Below are 15442 nucleotides of genomic sequence, written 5' to 3' on the forward strand. Positions count from 1 at the left end.
AGAACAGAACTAGGACTAATAAGTGAAAGCTAAAGGGAGGCTGCTTTCAAGTCACAGCAAGAAAGAATTTTGTCCACAAATGAGATGCACAAATAATAAATGAGGATGCACAAATACCACGAATCACTGAGTTTCCTCCGTGAAGGTGAACAATTTGGGTAGAATCAGAGTATCGGAGAGGAAATTAAAGGGTCTAGTAAGAGTTTGAGGCCAGGTGCGGTGGTTCATGCCTGTAATCCCAGCACTTTGGGAGGCCAAGGCAGGCGGATCGTTTGAGTTCAGGAGTTGGAAACCAGCCTAGGCAACATGATGAAACCCCGTCCCTACAAAAAAAATTTTAAAAAATAAGCTGGGGTGGTGGTGCATGCCTCTAGTCCCAGCTACTCGAGAGGATGAGGTGGGAGGATCACCTGAGCCCGGGGAGGACGAGGCTGCAGTGAACTGTGATCACGCTACAGCACTCCAGCCTGGGTGACAGAATGAGACCCTGTCTTTAAAAAAAAAAAAAAAAATTGTACATGGATTCCTTAAAATGCTACAAATAGTTGATTCTATGTTGTCTTCATAAACAATATGCAGTAGTTAAGGACTTGCAAGAAAAGTTCTTTCTGCTGCTCTTTCTGTCATTAGTTCTTGAGTCCTCACTCAAGCTTGTGCTCTAACTGTACAGGCAGGGCTAACATAAATTATGCGTAGTTCAGGAGAGCACACACAAAATAACATACATAATCATTACTTTCTTGTCTAGAGGCTTAGTCTGGCTACTTTTCTCCAATTGGCTTGAGGTATAAATTCACCAAAACCAGCCCAGAAATGATTTTACATGGCCAAAAGTTTATGTTCTCCCGAAAGTGAGGAAGAACTTTCTGATTTTCCTTGAAGTTCTCAAACACCTCTAAGGAGCAGTAGGAAACAATGGGAATCACTTAATGTGCCCTACCTACCCTTTTTCTTTCCCAGGCGACAATTCTGACAGAAAATGTGTTGGAGAGAAGAGATTTTAAAAAATCAACTAGATCACATCCAATAGCATAAACAAGAAGGAAGGAGGGAAGTTGCAGTGGCAAGCACCTGTAGTCCCAGCTACTCCAGAGGCTGAGGCAGGAAGCTCACTGAGCTGAAAAGTTCAAAAGTTCGATGTCATCCTGGACAGCATAGCAAGAACACGTCTAAAAAAAAAAAAAAAAAAAAGACGTGACAAATATGAAAACATAAAGCATGCAAAAGACTTTTCTAGATTTCAATCTACAAGAAAACATGTCCTAAGAAAAAGATGTTCTTACAATTGCTTTGTACTAAAGAGCAACTTAATATGGTGATGAATTATGTTGTTTTTAAAGTTGCAAACTGTCATTTGAGGAATATTATTTTTTACATGAACGCTTCCTGTACAATCTGTTAAAGGACAAACTTCACACAGCCAAACAGTTAAAGAGACTTCATCATAAATAGACTATCCTATATCACAGCTAACAAGAATAAAAAAGGAATGTGGTATGAAAGTATAAAAACAAAAATATCTCAGAAAATAGAGAAAACTAAAATACATGGGCTAGAATTCCACCCCAGGGACTGTATCCTCAAAGACACAGTTTTTTCTTCTTCTTCTTTTTTTTTTTTTCATGTTTCAGTGCTCTTGAGTAGCTACAAAAAGAAGATCAGCCTATCCTGCTGGAGAGAGTGGCCACGTGAAGAAAGAGCCCTTGGAGTGTGAAAGACCACAGGGAAAGAGAGGCCACATGGAACCAACAGTCAGCACCTTGGCTTTGGACATGTGAAGAAATTCATCTCAGACTGTGTATCCTAAATCAGGCACTTGCTGAATGCAACTACATGAGTGAGACCAGTTGACAACACACAGAGCAGAGGTGAGCTGTTTTCAGCCCTATACTCACAAAATTGTGAGCAATAAAACGGTTGTTATTTTAAGTCACTGAAGTTTGCACTGATTTCTTACATAGGAATAGATCAATGAAACACAGACATTGATCATTTGCATCTTCTCTCTTTTTTATGACTACTCTTGTTGGAGATTACCAGTTTATTTCTGCCATGGTTAGAAAACAAACTCTGAAATTTTGATAAAGTTTTTTTGAGACTTACTGTGCCCATAATATACTCTACCTTGGTAAATGTTCTATGAGCAGTAGACAAGAATATGTGTTCTGCAGTTATTGAGCATTGTGTCCATCAATGTCAATGTGATTAAGGTGGTTTTCTTGGGATCTTCTATATTGTATTGATTGTTTTGTGTGTAGTGTTACTATTAATTATTGAGATAGTGTAAAACTCAAACTGTGGCTGTGAATTTGCCACTTTCTTTAGTTTTGTCAGCTTTTCTTTTGCATTTTTGAAGCTCTGTTATTGGTCATATAAACATTTGTGGTTCTTGTGTCTTCTTGATGAATTGACCATTTTATCATTATGAAATGTCTTTATCGCTGATAATACTCATTATCTTGAAGTCTAATTCATCCGATATTAGTGTAGCCACTACAGCCTTCCTGGCTTACTGTTTACTGGTATATCTTTATCCATCTTTTTACTTTCAACCTGTGTTTTTTAATTTAATGTGCTTCTCTTACAGACAACAGATAGTTGAGTTTAAGTCTATCATTTTGCTATTTGTTTTTGATTTGTCCCATTAGTTTTGTGTTCCTTTGTTCTTCACTTTCTGCTTTCTTTTGGATTAATTAATGTTTTTGTATTTCATCTTAATCCCTCTGTTGGCTTTAATTATATCTTTTTGCATTATTGCTTTACAGTGTTTCTGAGAATTATCATATTGATTCTTAACTTATCACAGCCTTAGAGTTAAAATTATGATACTTCATGTAAAATAAAACAGCCTTGCAGTAGTAAAGTTCTACTTACCACCTCCCCAAGTCCTTTGTGCTTTGTTGTCATATATATAACATCTATGCACATTGTTATCTTTGCCTTAGTCGTATGTATTTCAAAGAAATTAAGAGAAGAAAAATATATATTACCTTTTATGTATTTACCTACATTTTACTATTTTCAGTTCTTTTCATTCCTTCCTGTTTGTGGTGAATTATTTTTAAAAATAGCGCTCAAAAAGTATTCACATTCTTGTATGTGCATGTTGCTTCTCCCTTTAAGAAATAGAATCAGCCGGGCATGGTGGTTCACGTCTGTAATCCCAGCACTTTGGGAGGTCAAGGCAGGTGGATCACAAGGTCAGGAATTCGAGACCAGCCTGGACAACATGGTGAAACCCTGTCTCTACTAAAAATACACATACACACACACACACACAAATTAGCTGGCCGTGGTGGCACATACCTGTAATCCCAGCTTCTTGGGAGACTTGAGGCAGGAGAATCACTTGAACTTGAGAAGCAGAGGTGGCAGTGAGCTGAGATCACACCATGCACTCCAGCATGGGTGACAGAGCGAGACTCTGTCTCAAAAAAAAACAAAAGAAAAACAGAAACAGAATCTATGTTCCCACCCCTTGAATCTGGGCTGGTTTTTTAACTTGCTTTGATGAACAAAACATGGTGAAAGTGATGTCATACCAATTCTAGGCCTAGCCCCTAAGAAGCCATACACCTTTACTTTTATCCTCTAGAAATCTGGCCAACAAATAAATAAGTTTAGAGTAGATTACTAAAGAATGAAAAACATTTCAGCCAACCGTCCCAACCATTTCAGCCACACAGCTGAACTACCGGACATGTGAATGAAGCTAGTTTGGAAGTTCCAGCCCTGGCTAAACACCCAGCTGAATGCAGCCACCTGAGTGACCCCAGCCAATAATATCCAGAGCAGGAAAATCATCCAGGTAAGCAAAGCTATAGAATAGGGAGAAATATAAATGATTATTATTTTAAATTACTAACTCTATTATATCAAAAGGATAACTAAAACATTACAGATTTCAGTTTGCATCTGGTATGTCCTCTTTCATCCTAAAGAATTTTTTTTAGCATTGCTTACAGTGGAGGTCTATTGGTGTTGAATTTTCTGTTTTTATTTATCTGAAAATATTGATTCTGTCTTCGGTTTTGAAGGATTTTTTTGTAGATATAGGATTCTGGATTGGCAGTTTTTATACATCATCAGCACTTTAAGCTCTCTGATGATTTTAACCTCTTATTTTTGATGAGAAGTCAGCTATCACTTTATTATTTTTGTCCATGCATAATGTATTATGTTTCTCAGACTGCCTGTAAAACTTTTCTTTCCCAATACTTGGTTATTTGCAGTTTGACCATAATGTGTCTAGGTGTGATTTTCTCTGTAATTAGCCTATTTGGTATTCACTGAGTTTCCTAGATTTGTCCATTTGCTTTATGATAACTTGGGATATTTTCAGCCATTATTGTCTTAAATATTTTTTCTGTGCAATTATGCTTCTGCTCCCTTTCTGGGACTCCAATTATATGTATGTAAGACCACTCCATATTGATATGTATCAAGACTCAATTCATTTTTTTCCTTAGCTTTAGACTAAATACTTTTATTGATCTATCATCAAGTTAACTTTTTTGTTGTTTTTGCAGCGTCCAGTCTAATGATAAGCCCATATTGTGAATTTTTTAATTCAAATTCTATACTTCTTAGTTCTTGAAATATGTCTTTTTTAAAAAAAGTTTTCATTTATATGCTGATATCCCATTTATTATGACTCTATTCCTTTAAGTCCTTGAAAGTACAAAAGCTAGATTAAATTTTTTTTCTGCTAATTCCAACATCTGGATCATCTCACAGACATTTTTTTAATAGACTGCCTTTTCTCTTATGGTTCACATCTTTCTATCTCTGTGGATACCTGATAAAACTTAATTGTATGCTGGACATTTGTAGTGCTATTTATAGGGAATCTGGATTATGTTGGCTTATTTAAATGATATTATGTTTTGTGTGGCATGCAGCTTAATTAGTGGTGGATTCTTTGGGTCATGTCAAATTTGGTATTATTCATTTTCAGTATAAGTCTTATTTGGTTTTAAATTTAGTCCAAGCATATACCCCTTACTCTTTTGTATGGGTCTTTCTCCTAAGGCTTGGTTCTGGATTCTCAATTAAGTGCTCAAGGTATTAGTGAAGTTTACTCCACTGCTAGGTTGGAAATCTAATGTCTTCCAGCACTGCCTGACCCTTAGTATCACTCTTCAGCCTTCCCCCTACAGCAGGCAAGCTCTGCTAAGTCTTGCAAGGTCTCGCCTGGCACATCTTTATCCTCCGTGAATTTCCATACAAGCTTTCAGTATTACCCCCTTCTCTGTCTCTCTCTCTCTCCCCCTCCCTTCCCCCCTTCTCTGTCTCTTTCGCTCTCCTCTCTCTCTCTCTCTCACACACACACACACACACACACACACACACACACACACATACAGAGAGAGAGAGAAAGAGAGAGAGTGAGAGCGCTCAGATATTCTAGCCTACAAAATTTCAGCCATTCCAACAACCTTGAACTCTGATAATTTCCTCCTCAACTCAGCAAGGCCACCACTTTACTTAAGTGTCTCCTTCCTGATTATGGAGTTCACCTGTGTGTTTTGCACTCATGGATCAGTCACGTGCTGCCTGTTTATCATTGCCTGAAAGCAGTTGCTTTAAGTAGTTTTTCTAGTTTCTTACTCGTTTGTGACAGGAAGGCAAGTCCAGTACCAGGTACTTAGTCATGGTTCAAAGCGAACGTACTAACTTCCTTATACACTTTTCCATCATTCGTGATGAAGACACTCATTAAACAGGGCAAATTATAGAGAAACTCTGTAGCATCTCTTTTAATGTCCATGGAAACCAAAATCAGCTGAAGGAGTAAACCCCAACATGGGTCTATGAAAAATAAGCTGGCCAAAATTTATGAGGCAATATGACTTAAATGATCATATGTTTTACCAATAGTTTTATGAGTATGAAATCCACAATAACTGGACAAATAAATGTTAACAGGTGGACTCAAAACTTTTTACTGCAATTCAATATAGTCTTTTGTGATACTTTATTAGATGATGGTTCTGAAATTATTATAAAATACTAATGAACATAACAGATTAAAATGTTCTTTTCAACTGTTTTGAAACACGTTGTCATTTTCTACAACCCAAAGATGAGATACACCTCAAAATGCCCTAGAAAATACATTTCTTAAACCTCATCAAAATGAACTTCATTTGTTGTTTTTCACCTTTGACATGACACAGTGCCAAGATTTCTAGCTTTGTAGGGAGGAGACGTTGGTCCCAACAATTAGCAGCTCCTTGATCCCATTTCATACAACCGATTCTAGCAATAAAAAAAGAAAAAAAAAATGCATATGTATTCTGCTGACCTTTCATTTACAATCTATATCAGGAGTCAGCAAACATTTTCTGTAGAGACAGAGAGTATTTTAAATTTTGCATGTCATACAGTCTTTGTCATAACCACTTGACTCTGCTGCTATATAGCATTAAAACAGCCATAGACAATATATTAATGAATTAGCATGTCTGTGTTCTATTAAAACTTTATTTACAAAAGCAGATGTGATGCTGGATTTAGCTCATGGGCCATAGTTTGCTAACCATTGCTCTGGAGTACCTATAAATGTTTATGCTCACAATAGAGGTTTGGTTGTGCTATATACCTAAATATGTATATATATATGTATATACATAAATATAATTTTAAAGACACATAGTCATATTGGTGGTGATTTTTGTGTCCAAAAAGCGATCTACTAAAAAAATTACTGATGTCATCATGCATCTCAGTCATTATGACAGTTATTAACTCTATATTGCTTCTTTTGCAATCTCTAACATACAGCTAGTAGATGTCAATGCTAGGAGTGAGTTTGCTGTTCTGTAGTGGAGGGCACTAATTATAATGGGGTAAATGAGGTCAACCATCATGAACCAATACATATTTATTTAATTTCAATTTCAGTTGTCATTCTAACAACTATGTACTAAGTCTCAACCTATATTCCCTAGGTCATAATTGAGAAACGTGCTTTAATTAAAATAAAGAAAAAGTCCTTCACATCCATTCCAAATAGGTCAAATTGTATCAATGGTTCAACTATTAACGCGCACACGCACACAAACAATAGAACTCATTAAGATGTAAATTTGAGGTAAGATAGTGCAGAAGAGGGAACAAATGTGAGAATGTGGAAGTAGAACAATATAAGACCCCTTTTGTGTTCTTTTTTTAACTTTTGTTTCAGTGGATACATGCGCAGGTTTGTTATACAGGTAAATTGTATGTCTCAGGAGTTTGGTGCACAGATTATTTCAACACCCAACTAATAAATAAGCATAGTACCTGATAGGTAATTTTTCAGTCCTCATTCTCCTTCCATCCTCCACCCTCAAGTAGCCCCTGGTGTTCTTTCTTTGTGTCCATGTGTACTCAATGTTTAGCTGGCATTTATGGGTAAGAACATACAGTAATTGGTTTTCTGTTTCTGTATTAATTAGCTTAGGATAATGGCCTCCAGGTCTATCCATGTTGCTGCAAAGAACATGATCTCATTCTTTCTTATGGCTACGTAGTATTCCATGGTCTTCCGTGGTATTCCATTTTCTTATCCACCCTACCATTGTATAAGTATTCCCTTTTCTCTGCGACCTCACCAGCATCTGTTATTTTTTGACTTTTTAATAATAGATAGGATCCCTTTTGGAGGTCAGGAAATATAAATTCAGAAGTGTGAGACATCCTTTAAGGTGATGTTAGCTTTAAATGAAAAAAAAAATGTGAAGCAAAGTCACTTGAATATGGAAAGACTTTTGAGTTTATGTGGGTTTTATTGTTTTTGTTTTTACATTGATGTTATAATCTTCTCCTTTTTGCTGGTAAGAGAAACTACAGAAAACAGAATATTTACAACCACAGGTGCCTTGTTAACTGATCAAATTTTAACAAAAGTCTCAAGCAGTGCATCTCAAACTGGGAGGGTGGTATCATTCCCACTAAGGGGAGTTTGGAAATGCGTGGGAGCAATTTTTATTTTGCTACCATGACTAGGGATGCTACTAAAAGTTCATGACCAGGGCATGGATGTTACACATTTGCACAGATAATATGCTCTGGTCCTTTACCTAACTGCAACTGTGTTTTCCTATAGCTCTGTCTAAAGGGATAAGGGCCTTCCTGAAGTCATATTATTTTCTTATCCATTTAAATGCAATGTTTAATTTTTTTGTGTGTCATGAATAGTAAATGTATTTAAGATAATTATGAGAAGCGATAAAAGCATGACTAGTATAGGAGCTTAATGATGGCTTCTGGCTTATACTTTTTAATTGAAGACTTCACATTCATTTGAAATGGTGATAAAATTCTCAGATGTCCCAAAAAATATCTCAACCTCTGATTGCAAACAAAAAACTAAGGTCTTTTAGATAGCCATCATTATTCTTTCTCTCTTCTGCAGAAGTTCCAAGAGAGCTTGAGCAGAAATATTTTAAATACTAAATGCAAGTTGAAGCTTTGCTTTTCTTTAAAAGTGGTATATACAAAATAATCTACAAATATATAGTGTGAATCTGGTGTTAATTTCCAATCCCTAGTTTCTAGAGCTGTGGCTGTCTTTAAATGTGCCTAGTCTGCATTAGAATGTGCAGTAAATGTAAAATACGCTTCAGATTTCAAAGACTCCATGTGAAATAAAGACTGTAAAATATCTCATTAATAATTTTTATATTGATAATGAGTTGAAATGATAATTTGCATAGATTTGGCTAAATAGAACATATTATTAAAATTAAGATCACCTATTTTGTTTAACTTTTTAAAATGTGACTTCTAGAAAATTCAAATTGCGTATGTAGCTAACACATTTCTATTGGACAGCATCTTTCTAGGGAATCAGTGAGAAATAAACAAAAGTAGGTCATGTTTAGATGCTGTATGTAATCATTCTGGTTGAATGTCATTCATTGATCCTCTTATGTATTCCATACCATTTCACATTCTGCATGTATTTAGATAGCAGTGAACTTCCATACCAATTACAGCGTACTCTTATTTTTTCTGTGTCAGTTGATCAGTATCCACACGAGTATAGTTTTCATAATGGTACTTATGTTCCTGTTTCTAATTTTATACTACATGTATCAATGAAAAATGCTGAAGATTCAGGAGGTTTGTCTCAATGCATGATCTATAACAAATCAGCTGTGATTGTATAGTATTCTCAGCAATCTATTTTCTCCTTCTCAGTTCTCAGTGTCTCCTCTAGAAGGCGCTTTCAATCTTCCAACCACAGCTTGGGAGGCTGTTCCAGTCTTGCTGACTTAGTGAGAAGAAAACAGTTTCCAGCGAAGGTACTATCTAAAAATGTCTCCTTTGTGTAGAAGTCATTGGTTTGCCATCAAACAATTCTTGTTGCATCATCAAACATCTCTTGACTGTAACAGCTTGCAATTTTGCTGTTTAATTATTTATATAACATAAGTAGACAATCTTTTTATGTAGTATCTGATTGCCTTCTCAAAGAAACACTATAAAGTTTTGACTTTAGCCCCAATTTTCTAGAAGAGAGATCTGAGACACAGAAAAGCTAATGGCTTGCCTATAGTCACACAATTAGACTTCTGATTCCTAGCCAATGCTTTTGACTCTATTCCCTGCCTCCACTGTTGCCCTGGTAGGAAAGTAATTTATATCTGAAAATTACATGGAAAAGCCAAACTGTGGAAATTGAGTTGTACAGGCCACACCCTGCAATCTGTTCTGCATTTGTTTCAAAGCACCAAATATTTGACTTCTGTGGAAATGGTGCCAAGGTAAATTAGGTGGAACCGGAAACAGGAACTTGCATATATGTCTGTATATTAGTAGCAATTTGAGATGTTTGAGTTTCTTTCTTTGTACAATAGAAATTGGAATAATATTTGCCAGGACTAGACAAATAGTACATGCTGATAGACCTTATATTATAGATGACTCATTCCCAATAGATCATAGCCTTTGACAAGACTTTTTAGATGTTGGGAGAGATTTTTCCCTACTAACCATGCCCAACACAAACTTCTGTTCTTACTGGCTTTCAGAACAAGATACTTGCATAAATTCCCCTGCAGTTATATGCTCCCTTTACTTAAAATTTGATAGCTTTCCGTATTTTATTCTATTAAATCTAAATTCTCATGCTGATTTTCAAGGGCTCTCAATAATCTGACCCATCCTAGCTGCCCAAACTTTTGTTTTTTCTTTCTTTTCTTTTCTTTTTTTTTTTTTTTTTTGATGGAGCCTCACTCTGTCACCCAGGCTGGAATGCAGTGGCGTGATCTCAGCTCACTGTAACCTCTGTCTCCTGGGTTCAAGTGATTCTCCTGCCTCAGCCACCACCTGGGCTAATTTTTTGTATTTTTGGTGGAGACTAGGTTTCACCATGTTGGCCAGGCTGGTCTCAAACTCCTGATGTCAGGTGATCCACCTGCCTCGGCCTCCCAAAGTGTTGGGATTACAGGCTTGAGTCACCGCACCCAGCCTATCTCCCACTTTTCTAATAGAACTCTTTCACTCTAGTAAGTTTAGGTCTCCGTACTGTCCTTTAAACAAATTGCTTTCTGCTACTGCTGCGTCTTTTCCTATCTTGTTTTCTTCATTTGCCCTATCCTCTCTGTTTAGAATCTAAATTCTATGTATTCACTAAGGCTCAGTTCAAATTCCACCACCATCACTTACTTTCCTCCTTCTTTTAACTTATTAGTGCTTAGAATGTGTAGTAAAACACATTTGAGCACTTATTGTGTGGCAGGACAGGGTTCTTTGTATGCCCCATCCCCTTATTCTTACTGAGAGAAGTAACTGGTATCAGCAAGAGAGGCTTGTTTATCTTTTAGGAGTTCCCACTCTGAAGAATATGGATGAGGATTCAGAGTCATCCTCCACCCTCAGGGATAGAGCCAAATTTAGGGCTCCTTGGGCACAGGCATAAAGGTGGACCCATCTTCTAGACACTGGCCAAACACACACAAAAAGCGAGAACTTGCAGAAGAGGGAAGAAAGGAAAGAGACATCATGACGCCCAGCAGGAAATGAGATTTTGCAGGCTGACCTGATAGAATAAAGAAATGTATGTTTGTTATCATTTTTCTGACTCACTGTATTGTGACCAATCATAGTGTTTTTATTTTTACTAAGACCTTTACTAGGCTTTACTTGGTTTGTAACTCTTAAGTTACCTTTAAGGATAATTGAATTTATCTCTTTCTGTCTAACTTACAGATTTTCTCTACATAAGTTTTTTTGACAACTCTACTTCAGTATAAAGGATATTTAAGTATTTTAATTGTACAGTTTTATGAGTTTTGACACATGCATGTACACCTAAAGCCATCACCACATTCAAGAGGGGGAGGACACCCAAATTTCTTTGTGTCCATCTCTTCCTTATCTTGCCTCCTTGCCCCTTCACCAGGCAGCAACTGATCTGTGTTCTGTCATTATAGTTTGAATTTTCTAGTATTTTACATAAATGGAATTACATAGTATGTATTGTTTTTATCTGGTTTATTTCACTCAACCTCCCTGTTGCTAGTATTGATAGTTCCTTATTATTGCCCAGTAGTATTCTAAAATTTATTATCTATTTACTTGATGATGTGCATCTGGGGCTCTTAACTATTACAAATGGAGCTACTATGAACATTTGTGCGTACAAGTCTTAGTGTGGACATATACTTTTATTTCTCTGGAGTAAATACCCAGGGGTGGAAAGACTGGGTTCATATAATAGATGTGCTTTCACTTTTAAAGAAAATGCCACACTGATTGTACCATTTAAATTCTAGCTGGCAATGTTATGAAATATCAATTGCCCTTATCTTGTCAATCTTTGTTATGATCAGCCTTTCCAATTTTAGCCATTCTAGTGGATGTGTAATAATAATATTGTGGCTTTGATTTGCATTTCACTAATGGCTAATGATGTTGAGTATCTTTTCATGTATATATTTGCTATATGCACGTCTACTTTGAAGAAATGTCTGTTCAAATCTTTTGCCTATTTTCTCCCATTGAATTGTTTTCTTTTCTTTCTTTTCCTTTTTTTTTTTTTTTTTTTGTTTGAGATGGAGTCTCGCTCTGTTGCCTGGGCTGGAGTGCAGTGGCATGATCTCGGCTCACTGCAAGGTCCGCCTCCTGGGTTCACGCCATTCTCCTGCCTCAGCCTCCCGAGTAGCTGGGACTACAGGCACCCGCCACCACGCCTGGCTAATTTTTTGTATTTTTTAGTAGAGACGGGGTGTAACCATGTTAGCCAGGATGGTCTCGATCTCCTGACCTCGTGATCCATCCACCTTGGTCTCCCAAAGTGCTGAGATTACAGGCATGAGCCACCATGCCCTGCCTGGATTGTTTTCTTATTGATAAGTTGTAAAAATTATTTATATGCTCTAAATACAATTCTTTTTTTGAGTAGATGTTTTGCAATACTAAGCCAAAGTCTATGGCTTAGCTTTCCATTTTCATAACAGTGAATGTAGAGAGAGCAAAAGTTTTTTGTTGTTTCAGACAGGGTCTCCTTCTGTTGCCCAGGCTGGAGTGCAGTGGCACAACTATGGCTCACTGCAGCCTCAACCTCCCAGGCCCTAGTGATCCTCCTACCTCAGCCTCCTGAGTAGCTGGGAGCACAGGTATGTGCCACCATGCCTAGCTAACTTTTTAAATTTGGAGGGAAGAATTGGGGGGTGGGGTCCCTCTGTGTTGCCAGGACTGATCTCAAACTCCTGGGCTCAAGCGATCCTCCTGTCTTGGCCTCCTAAAGAGTGAGATTACAGGAGTGAGCCACCACGCCCAGCCGAAAGTGTTTAGTTTTATTAAGCCCAATAGATTAATTTACTTCTTTTAGAGATTGTGTTTTTTTTGTGTGTATTTAAAAATCTTTGCCTATGTTTTATTCTAGAAGTTTTATAGCTTTAGTTCTGACATTTAGGTCTATGATCTATTTTGAGTTAATTTTGTATATCGTATGTGGCAAGGATTGAAGTTATTTATTTTTTAGTTATGGCTATGCAGTTGTTTCAGCACCATTTATTATAAAGATTACCTTTCTCCAGTTGAATTCTCTTGCCATGTTTGTTGAAAATCAGTTGTCTATATATGTGTGGGTCAATTTTTAGACCCTCAGTTCTGTTCCATTGACCTGTATGTCTGTGTTTACACCAATACCACATTGTTGTAATTAATACGACTTAATAATAAATCTTGGTAAAGGCAATGTAACTCCTCCAACTCTGTTGTTCTTTTCAAAGATATTTTGGCTATTCTCTGTCCTTATTATATGATTTCCATATAAATCTTAAAATTAGCTTGTCAGTTTCTACAAAGAAGCCTTCTGAATTTTGATTGGGCTTGTATTAAGTCCATCAAGTAATTAGCGGAAAATGGGCATCGTTACACATTTAAGTCTTCCAATCTGTGAAGATGGTATAGCTTTCCATTTAATTATTCTTTACTTTTTATCAGCAATGGTTTGTATTCTTCAGTGCTCAGTTTTTTCACATCTGTTGTCAGATCATATTGATCTTTTATTCTGCAACTTTACTAAACTCACTTTTTAATTTAGTGGCTTTATTTTAGATTCTTTAGGATATTCTATAGTGCCAATCATTTTGTCTGCAAATTTTACTTCTTTCTTTCCAATTTGTAGGCATTTTATGTTTTTCTTGCTTTATTTCACTGGCTAGAACCTCTATTACATTGTTAAGTAGAAGTGGTAAAAGCAGACCTCTGTGACTTCTTCCTTCTTTGAGGGAAAGTTTTCTGTCAATCACCAACATGACTGACACCAGCAGTAGATTTTTTGTAAAAACCTTTATCAATTTGGGAAAGTTTCCTTCTATTCTCAGTGTGCTGAGACGTTTTTGTTTTTGTTTTTGCTTTTGTTTTTGTTTTGAGACAGAGTTTTGTTCTGTGGCCCAGGCTGGAGTGCACTGACATGATCACAGCTAACTGCAACTTCTGCCTCCAGGTTCAAGCAATTCTCATGCCTCAGCCTTATAAGCTGCTGGGACTACAGGCATGCTCCACCATGCTTGGCTAATTTTTATTATTTTAGTAGAGACGGGGTTTTGCTGTGTTGGCCAGGCTGGTCTCAAACTCCTGACCTCAAGTGATCCACCTGCCTCGGCCTCCCAAGGTGCCGGGATTATAAGTGTGAGCCACAGCGCTTAGCCAAGCTTTTATTAGGAATAAATGTGGGGGCCGGGCGCCGTGGCTCACACCTGTAATCCCAGCAGTTTGGGAGACTGAGGCAGGCAGATCACCTGAGGTCAGGAGTTCGAGACCAGCCTGGCCAACACGGTGAAACCCCATCTCTACTAAAAATACAAAATTTACCTAGGCGTAGTGGCACATGCCTGTGACCCCAACTACTCAGGAGGCCGAAGCAGGAGAACTGCTTGAAGTTAGGAGGCAGAGGTTGCACTCAGCTGAGATCGCACCATTGCACTCCAGCCTGGGAGACAAGCATGAACACTTTGTTTGAAAAAAAAAAAAAGGGAAGGAAGGAATTTGTCAAATGTTTTGTGGCATCTATTGGGATGATCATATAGATTTTATTGTTTAATCTATTAATATGATAAATTACATCGATTGGCTTTTGAATGATAACCTTGCATTGCTGTGATAAAACCTGCTTGGTGGTGATGCATTACCATCATTATATACTGACAGGTTCAACTTGCTAAAATTTTGTTAAGGATTACTGCATCTGTGTTCATGAAGGCTTCTGTAATGTCATTATTATAAGGTTGTTTTCTGGTTTGGATATCAGAGTAGTACTGGCGTTATAGAATTAATACAGATATATTTCATTCTCTTGAATTTTTTGGAAGAGTTTGTGTACAGTTGGTATTATTTCTGCCTTAAATGTGTAGTAGAAATCACCATTGAATTTATCTGGATCTGGAATTTTCTTTGTTGGAAAGTTTTTCTTTTCCTTTTCCTTTTTTTTTTTTTTTTTTTTTTTACAGAGTCTTGCTCTGTCACCCAGTTTAGAGTGTAGTGGTACGATCTCAGCTCACTGCAACTTCTGTCTCCCGGGTTCAAGCTGTTCTCCTGCCTCAGCCTCCCAAGTAGCTGGGACTACAGGTGTGTGCCACAGCACCCGGCTAATTTTTGTGTTTTTAGTAGAGACGGGGTTTCACCATGTTGGCTGGGCTGGTCTCAAACTCTTGACCTTGGGTGATCCACCCACCTCAGCCTCCCAAAGTGCTGGGATTACAGGCATGAGCCACTGTGCCTTGCCTGGAAGTTTGTTTTTTCTAGCCACCAATTAATTTCTATAATAAATACAGGGCTTTTCAGGTTACTTTGTTTTTAACTGAATGAACTTTGGTAGTCTGTGTCTTTCAGAGGCTAAATATTTTATCTAAGTTTTCTAACTTATTTCTTCTTCTAATGTCTAGAATTTGTAGTGATGTCCTCTCTCTCATTTCTATTATTGGTATTTAGTATCTTCTCT

General features: G+C 37.2%; 1 long non-coding RNA gene across 1 annotated transcript; it reads left to right on the forward strand.

Annotated features, from left to right (window-relative positions):
* The first annotated feature begins 501 nt into the window (after positions 1-501).
* Positions 502-11040, forward strand: LOC117074631. Its single transcript, XR_004433647.1, has 4 exons — positions 502-1868; positions 3679-3808; positions 9190-9293; positions 10818-11040. It is a non-coding gene; the product is annotated as an uncharacterized LOC117074631 (long non-coding RNA).
* The last annotated feature ends 4402 nt before the right edge of the window (positions 11041-15442 follow it).

Source organism: Trachypithecus francoisi, unplaced genomic scaffold, assembly GCF_009764315.1.
Source record: "Trachypithecus francoisi isolate TF-2019V2 unplaced genomic scaffold, Tfra_2.0 Lachesis_group5, whole genome shotgun sequence".
Classification (NCBI taxonomy): domain Eukaryota; kingdom Metazoa; phylum Chordata; class Mammalia; order Primates; family Cercopithecidae; genus Trachypithecus; species Trachypithecus francoisi.